Source organism: Galeopterus variegatus, unplaced genomic scaffold (genome assembly GCF_000696425.1).
Source record: "Galeopterus variegatus unplaced genomic scaffold, G_variegatus-3.0.2 Scaffold1685, whole genome shotgun sequence".
NCBI classification, from domain to species: domain Eukaryota; kingdom Metazoa; phylum Chordata; class Mammalia; order Dermoptera; family Cynocephalidae; genus Galeopterus; species Galeopterus variegatus.
Genome location: NW_007727796.1, coordinates 256,760 through 264,233, shown reverse-complemented (window position 1 = coordinate 264,233; position 7,474 = coordinate 256,760).

Below are 7,474 nucleotides of genomic sequence, written 5' to 3'. Positions count from 1 at the left end.
AAAAGAAGTTCAACTTCATGGAATTTTCAGGGTCACCACTCCAACCATGACAACCATGACAAAACGTATGTCTTCCTGTCTAACTGCAATCAACAGGACGACCAAAGACCCCCACACGTGTAGTGATATTTAAACACACCTACATGTGTTTCATAATTTTGGTGACTTGAATTGAGGGAACATTTCATCACATCCGTATTGAAAAGGTGAGGACGGGAAGGTGGGAAGGGACAATAGGGCTGGCCGAAGCCACATCTGTAACAGGAGAGAAGCCCCAAACAGAACTTTTTAACTGGGGCTCCCAGACCAGCACTGAACTATTACACAGATCAGACCAGCCCTCCACCAGGATGAAGAGTTTTCACCTGGGCCAGAGCAAGGTGCAGGGTGGAAAGTGAAAGACAAGGACGGAAACAAGGTGAGAGGTGTTTTGCAAAGACTAGGATTTGGGTGTGATAACATTAATTTATCAAGGGATAGAGAAGTAAAGAGAAGCCCTAGAGAGAATGTGATAAAGACAATGTCATAAACTCAAGAGACTGATGTTTAATCAGACATCCAGAGGACCCATTTTACTTATTTAGTTCCAACCATAGTGAGTATCCACTGGGTACAAGACATGCGGGGTATACAAAAATGACGGGAGGGCTTACCCCAGGACGCCGAAAGTCTGATTGGGAAATAAGACTTGTGTACAAATAGCAACAAGAGAAAAAAAATGAAAGATCCTACAGGACGAAAAGGGGTACAGTTAAATAGACGAAAAGGGGTACAGTTAAAATGTCCACACAGTCACAGGGTGAAAAGACTATTTTCAGCGTGGAGGGCAGTAGAAAGAAGGGAATTGGGGCAAGTGCGATGGAGAAGGTAGCACTTCAGCTAGTCCTCGAAATCAGGAAAAAAAAAGAAAAGAAAAGGACGAAAAGGGGTACAGTTAAATTGTCCTCACAGTCACAGGGTGAAAAGACTATTTTCAGCGTGGAGGGCAGTAGAAAGAAGGGAATTGGGGCAAATGCGATGGAGAAGGTAGCACTTCAGCTAGTCCTCGAAATCAGGAAAAAAAAAGAAAAGAAAAGTTGCCTAGAAACTTTGTTTTCTAGTCACAGAAAGAGTTTGGGGCAGTACATCCACCTTGACAATCTCTCTTAAATTGAGCTTCATGGAACTTCATAAGGAAGCTCAGGGAGATCTGGGATCTCCAGCATATCTTTTTTCACTGCTCACTTTACAGACAGACTTTGAGATCCAGGTTAAAGGTGGAACCTCAGAAATAAAAATTAGGCCCCAACATCCCTAAGAATAACTCGGTCTTTTTAAAGTGTTCTGGCTGTTACAGAGAACTACAAGGCTCAGGAGATAGTGAGATAAGGGTTCTTTTGTGTCTGTTTGCTGATTCAGAACATCTTCTGCTTATTGTTTTCTATGTAGCTTTCTCTATAAATGAATTGATAATTCACCCGCAAAGAAGGAGCAGTATCTCTAGAACTGGGACACAAGCACTGTTATTCTTAACCAGGGAGCAGGGAATGGGTAGGGAGAACAGCAATGAAGATAAAGGACATAAATCTACCAGAAGTTTCTTTTTTAGAGGCCAAGGTTGTCTGGGTAGGTGGTGAAACACTACCAAGGCCCACGCTGCTTCTTGGTCTGAGACGTGCAGCTTTAATCGGTGCACAATGTGACTTGTGCCACAGTTAAAAATCACACTGGGTTTAAAGTAAATGCCGTAAGTTCTAACAGAACCCTAGAAATGCATTGAAAACATTTCCTCAGCATTCTCCTGGCTATTCGTGTCCTTTTACCATTCGTTTCAAAGTCAAATATGGTTTTAAAAGTTGTTGGATTAAAACTTTGCTCTGTCCATTGGCCTTCTGTGAACTCTCCTGCACCTTTCAATCAGGGCAACAAATGAGGACGTGTGTGAGCTAATGCCCTCACTTTAAATAAACTGCCTTGGGAACCCTCCTTGCCCACAGTCAGACCTGGCAGAGGCTCTGAGGCAGCTCCGTGCACAACAGAAGATAACAACAAACTCTGCAGCGGCTAATTAGTCCCCCATGAACCCCAGACACCACCTCACCAGAATCCTGCTCTGAACATTATCGCCCGTGTAGATAGCAGGAGTTACCATGTTAGAAGAGTCTACCTGTGATGCAATCCCACGGCCTCTTAATGACGACTGACCGTGCTTCCCGAAAGGCAAAATTATTTTTAAAAGGGTGTTTACAAGAAAACCTAAAATGCTAGACTCCCCTCAATAAACAAGCCCTTCAGCAAAGCATCCCCTCTAATGCAGGACTTACCACCATGGCTAGTTACAAAGGTAACGACCAGTAACTATAACTTCTCAACTTCAGTTGAACCCAAACTGCTAGGCAATGGGTCAAAACACAAGTCCATAAACCAAAACAACAAAAGTTAATTTCAAAGCACGACATCCTGAAATATATCTCATTATATTTACACGTACGCCTGTCCTTTTTAGGTTATGTTAGGCCTTTCTGCAAGGCAAACTCATTTTGGATGCTGATAAGAACCAATGATAGCCACTTCCTTTTCTGTCCACTAAGGTAATTTTATTTATACATTAAACATATAAAAGAGTCTGAAATACATATTTTAAAAACTTCTGGTTGGCACACTTCCTTAGAAGTAAGTAAAACTCGACCATTACAGTATATGCTGAATGAACTAAGGTTATATGATGGACAATCTTTAATATACCCAACTTATTTTGACTTTCATAGTAGCAAAAAAAATTCAACACCAAACCCTTTAAGTTCACTGTAATTAAAATGGAAATAGCCATTTATGATGTTAATATGCCCTTTTTTAAATCACCACATAGATCATTTAACCTCATGGAGTTTCAAATTTCTTATTTACAAAATAAGTATAATAGTAGCTTACTATACCCTCAATTTTGACATGAATAATATATTAGATATAAAGACACTTTGTAAGCTATGATATACAAATGTGCATTATTGCCAGGGTCCTTCCAACAGCTTCAATTCCCACCCCGAACTTGAATCCATAATCTGCCACACTAATCTAAAATATTGTTTTGTTCATGAATTCCCTCACTCAAAACTTCTGAGAGACAAGCATTCAATACATATTGGATAAAATATTCATGCTTTAGCTGGAAGTCAAGTCTTTCTACAATCTCCGACTTTATCTTCTGAAAATTCTTCCCAACTGGAACCTCTTGCCCCAGGCAGCCAAGTCAGAACAGGTGCAGTAGTCTTCCCACAGCTTCTTCACGCTTGGTCCCTGTGATCTCTTTGTTCTGATCTGGGATGATCAACGCCCACCGCTACCCCCACCCCTCCCCTCCTCCTACCGCAATCCTACCTCCTGTCAAAGACCTTATCTACCTCATCAACACAAGTGAGCTCACCCCATCTCTCTCTGAACCACACCTCCTGTGCAGTTTACCATGTGCTATTCACATGTTTAAATGTTCAGGTACATTCTTTAAAACATAAATTCTCAATGATAGATCATCTATTCTTTACAGAATTGTAGACTTTACTTAATGGCATTTTAGTACAGCACAATAGCAAACCATAAAATAGTTGCAAAGATTTGCAAATATGTGCCCAGTTCAACAAAGCACAGGGGGAAGATGGGCAAGGACTTTCCTCATGGACATTCAACTTCCACATGTGATGATTCATCTCCCAGTGGGATGGTAAAAACTGGGATATACCGCATCAAGTAGGTAAAGAAATTCACAATCATCCCAAACAAAACAAACACAATCTCGATGCAAACTGATTCGTATAGAATTTCCCTTGGATAATGTGTAAACCAAGATACTACAATCCTTCTTGGTTAGAGATTTTTTTCCCCACTTTTAATTAATTTTAACTCTCTAATTCTGAATTAATTTTTTTTAAAAAGAGGGAGAAGTTATAATTATATTTAATGGTTTTTGAACTTTAAATTTTATCACAATTTCTATGGGTTCTATTTATCAATTCACAGAAGGGCCAGCCTATATTAAAATTAGGTCATTTTCTAAAAATATCTAAAACATTTGTGCTTACACAGATGTAGATAATATATTGGTATCAGACTGATGCTTAAGTTGATATTTGTAATATATTGGTATCAGACTGATGCTTAAGTTGATATTTGTCCACCTAAAAATAGAATATTGTGATTTTCTTAATATTTTAAACCATAAAGGCATAAAAAGCCTGATTATATGAGTACCTTCACATGACAGAATTAAAACAGAATACAAATCTTTTCACAAACTTTTTGAAGTACCTTCATAATTGTCTGAATGTCCTGAAAGTCTTATATGTCTAATAAAATATCAAAATTCATACTAGGCTTCAATTATATAACAATGTATTATGAACTCAGAAGTCCAAAGGACACCACTATTGTCAGTGTTACAGTCAAAAATCCTGTATTCCATATCTAAAGCATCATTCCAAATGAGTGAATTAATGAAGTTTTCATATCCAACATTCAAAAGACCAAGCTATTTAGCTCCTGAATTTTATCAGTTCTATTATGTTTTGCTGAGGTATAGTTATTCAGGTATCTTTGACTATATCTTTACAACTTTTATTACTCTCTCTAATATATCATCAACACTTTCAAGGAAAAGTACTATATTAACATGAGAAATAATAAAGTCATAGTAAACAGTAATAAAGCCGTACATTTTTCTATACCCAAATCCCATTTAACTTGGTGATAAATATCTTAGAAAAATAAATATGCTATCTTTCATAATGACTCTGGCAGAATACAGTTTTAGACTCCTATACTCCCTGGTAAGGATAAAATAACAACTTTCTATATAGAAAAAGGAAACACCTCAGGCATTCCTAAATATTCTACCTAATAGCTTACTACCATCTGTATTTTATTCTCAATTACTTATGCAATGATTCATGACTTTATTAACAGGCTAGAGATTAAAGTGCCATAATAAGAACTTTTCCAAAGAGAATAGAAAATTCAGCATCCTCTATTAGCCAAAAACAATTTCTAAAATACATATTTAAGGAAAATGAACAATTTAGAAGACAATTCTTTTACATTAAAAGAAAAAGCAACAAGAAAAAATCAGAAATAGCCCCCAAATGTGGCTTTTTATATTAAGGAAATATACTTGTATGGTCACCAGAAATACTGCAGAAGAGAAACGTGACTTGTGTAGAGTTTGCTGAGGCACCTCATTTTAAGGAATTAATTGTCCATGACTTCCCTTAAAATCATCTTGACCAAAAATAGTGAGATCAAAACTTCTGGTGGTTAAATCAGGTCCTAGCAACACTCTCTCAACTTGCTAATACTGGGAAATAGTCCTTAGCATTATATTTGTGATAACTCAGTTGTTCTCATGGCAGCATGTCAAGATGTCATAAATAGTAATTTACTATTTCTCTGGAGTATCAAAAAGCTGCTGACCTAGGAGAGTTTGACAAAGGCCTTGTTTACAAAGGAAGACTTCTAAAGGTGAAGAAAAAAAACAAACAAACATGAAAACACTGGAGGACAGCACCACTTCTATAATTTATGAAAGTTTTCTTTTTTATGGTCTTGCTCCAATACAGAATAAGCCTTTAAAATGAAATGTCAAAGTATTACAGTAATATAAAGTGTATCACAATAACCTTCTAGAAAAGAATGGTATGTGCCTTAATACTGGCCTGCAAAATGACTTACCTTAATCTGAATCAGAAAAAAAAGTTTTAAATAATTATCTGCAAAGGTGTTACTTTCTAGTTATACTCTGTTAGGAATACTTTAAACAGAATTCAAGCATTAACAATATAATACAAGAAGAGACACCTTCTTGGGGTCCATTCTAAGCCTCAGGTGTTGGTCAAAGCACCTTTCAAGAAACTTGGCGAGAAATGCTCAAAAACCACTTAAAAAACGAACAAAGGAAAAGATCTAAGGCTGCTTTGAACACGCTCTTGTGGTGAATATTTTCTGTGAAACGCCACAGTGCAGCTAGTCCCGATGCTGGATGTAACCGACATAATTCATAAGAGAAAGGCTGCATGGAAGGAAGGAAGCCCTCCCTCACCTCATCCTCTTCAAGTGTTCTGATACCCCAAACTCCTAATTTATTTTAAAACGTACCTTACGAATATGGCATCTCTCTTTAATACCCCCAGCAAGGTAGACAGACCTCTGATCTACAGGGTTGATTTTTTTTTTTTCTCAGTCTACTTCAATAAAAATTTTTTGGACATAACAGGTGCCTCTAAATCCCCTTTTTCCAATAGCAAACATTTGAGTTGTAAGGGAGCATTTAAAAAAAGAAAAGAAAATCCAGCAGAATAAAAGGGCAATTAGATTCCTTAAAGAGAAAGTGTGTCCAATTTGCATAACAATACACCAAGTAGGATTCAAACCTGCCACACCTCTTACCACTTCCCCAGTGTGCTAGAAGTAGCCTGCAAGCCTAACAAGTCTAGGGTTGGCCCCCAAGCTTCGGGTATTGGCCTCCCCAAATAACTGGTGGAAAATATTACTGAAAACGTTTGAATGTGCACATGTAAGTATACACACACACACATAACATTGGGCGTGGATTTTTTTTTACTAGAGTTCTCAGTGGTTTCTGAGTCTCAGGTGGTTAGACAGGAATTTTCTGCTACTCAACACCCAAGCAACAATTTCACCTTTCATACGAGCATTCTGTCCATGCAAGCACGGCACACAACCGGGTGTAAATTTAAACAGTCCTTTGAAATGGAGCTCTGCTATTGGTAACGCATAGACGTTAAAAATAACCACTCAATACAGTAAACAAATGTGAATCCTTAATGTCTTCCTTATGCTGTAACATTACACATACAAAGGAATACATGCCTACATAATGACCAGCAAGGAGACAATGATGACACCTCTCCAAAAAATTACTAATCCGGGTCGCTTTGCTTTTTCAAAAGCACCAACCTCCATCAGGTTAGGGAAGAGGGGAAAAAAAGACGACAACCTTGCAAAACTCTCCCAAAAGTTATATAAACAAAGGAAGGGAGAAGCCCAGTATAGGCTTTGCACCCATGTGCTACTAAAATTACATAACACCCGGTGCAGACATTGAATAAGGAATGGATTCTGCACAACACCCCCACTCCCTCGACTCCCAAGCCTTCCTCCTTCCCTTAAAAAATCCAAACGCCTGTGGACGACTTGGAATATTTATTTTATTGCTGGAGTAAATCCTGCGAGAGTTGGAGGCACGTTTAGGCCCGAAGTTTGAATGTGCAACAGCCCCAGGGCGCAGCGACTCACACTCTCCGGACCCGGAGGAGAAAGAACTGACAAGCGACAGCAGCCAGCAAGGCCTTCTCCTTCCCCCTCGCGGTGCCTCCCGCTGGAAAGTTTTCCACGCAATCGATCGGAGGACGGAGCCCATTTTCCTCGCCCGCCTGACTTTGCAGGAAAGGCGAGCCGGGAGACCAGAGCGGGGCTGGCGGTGAAAGAG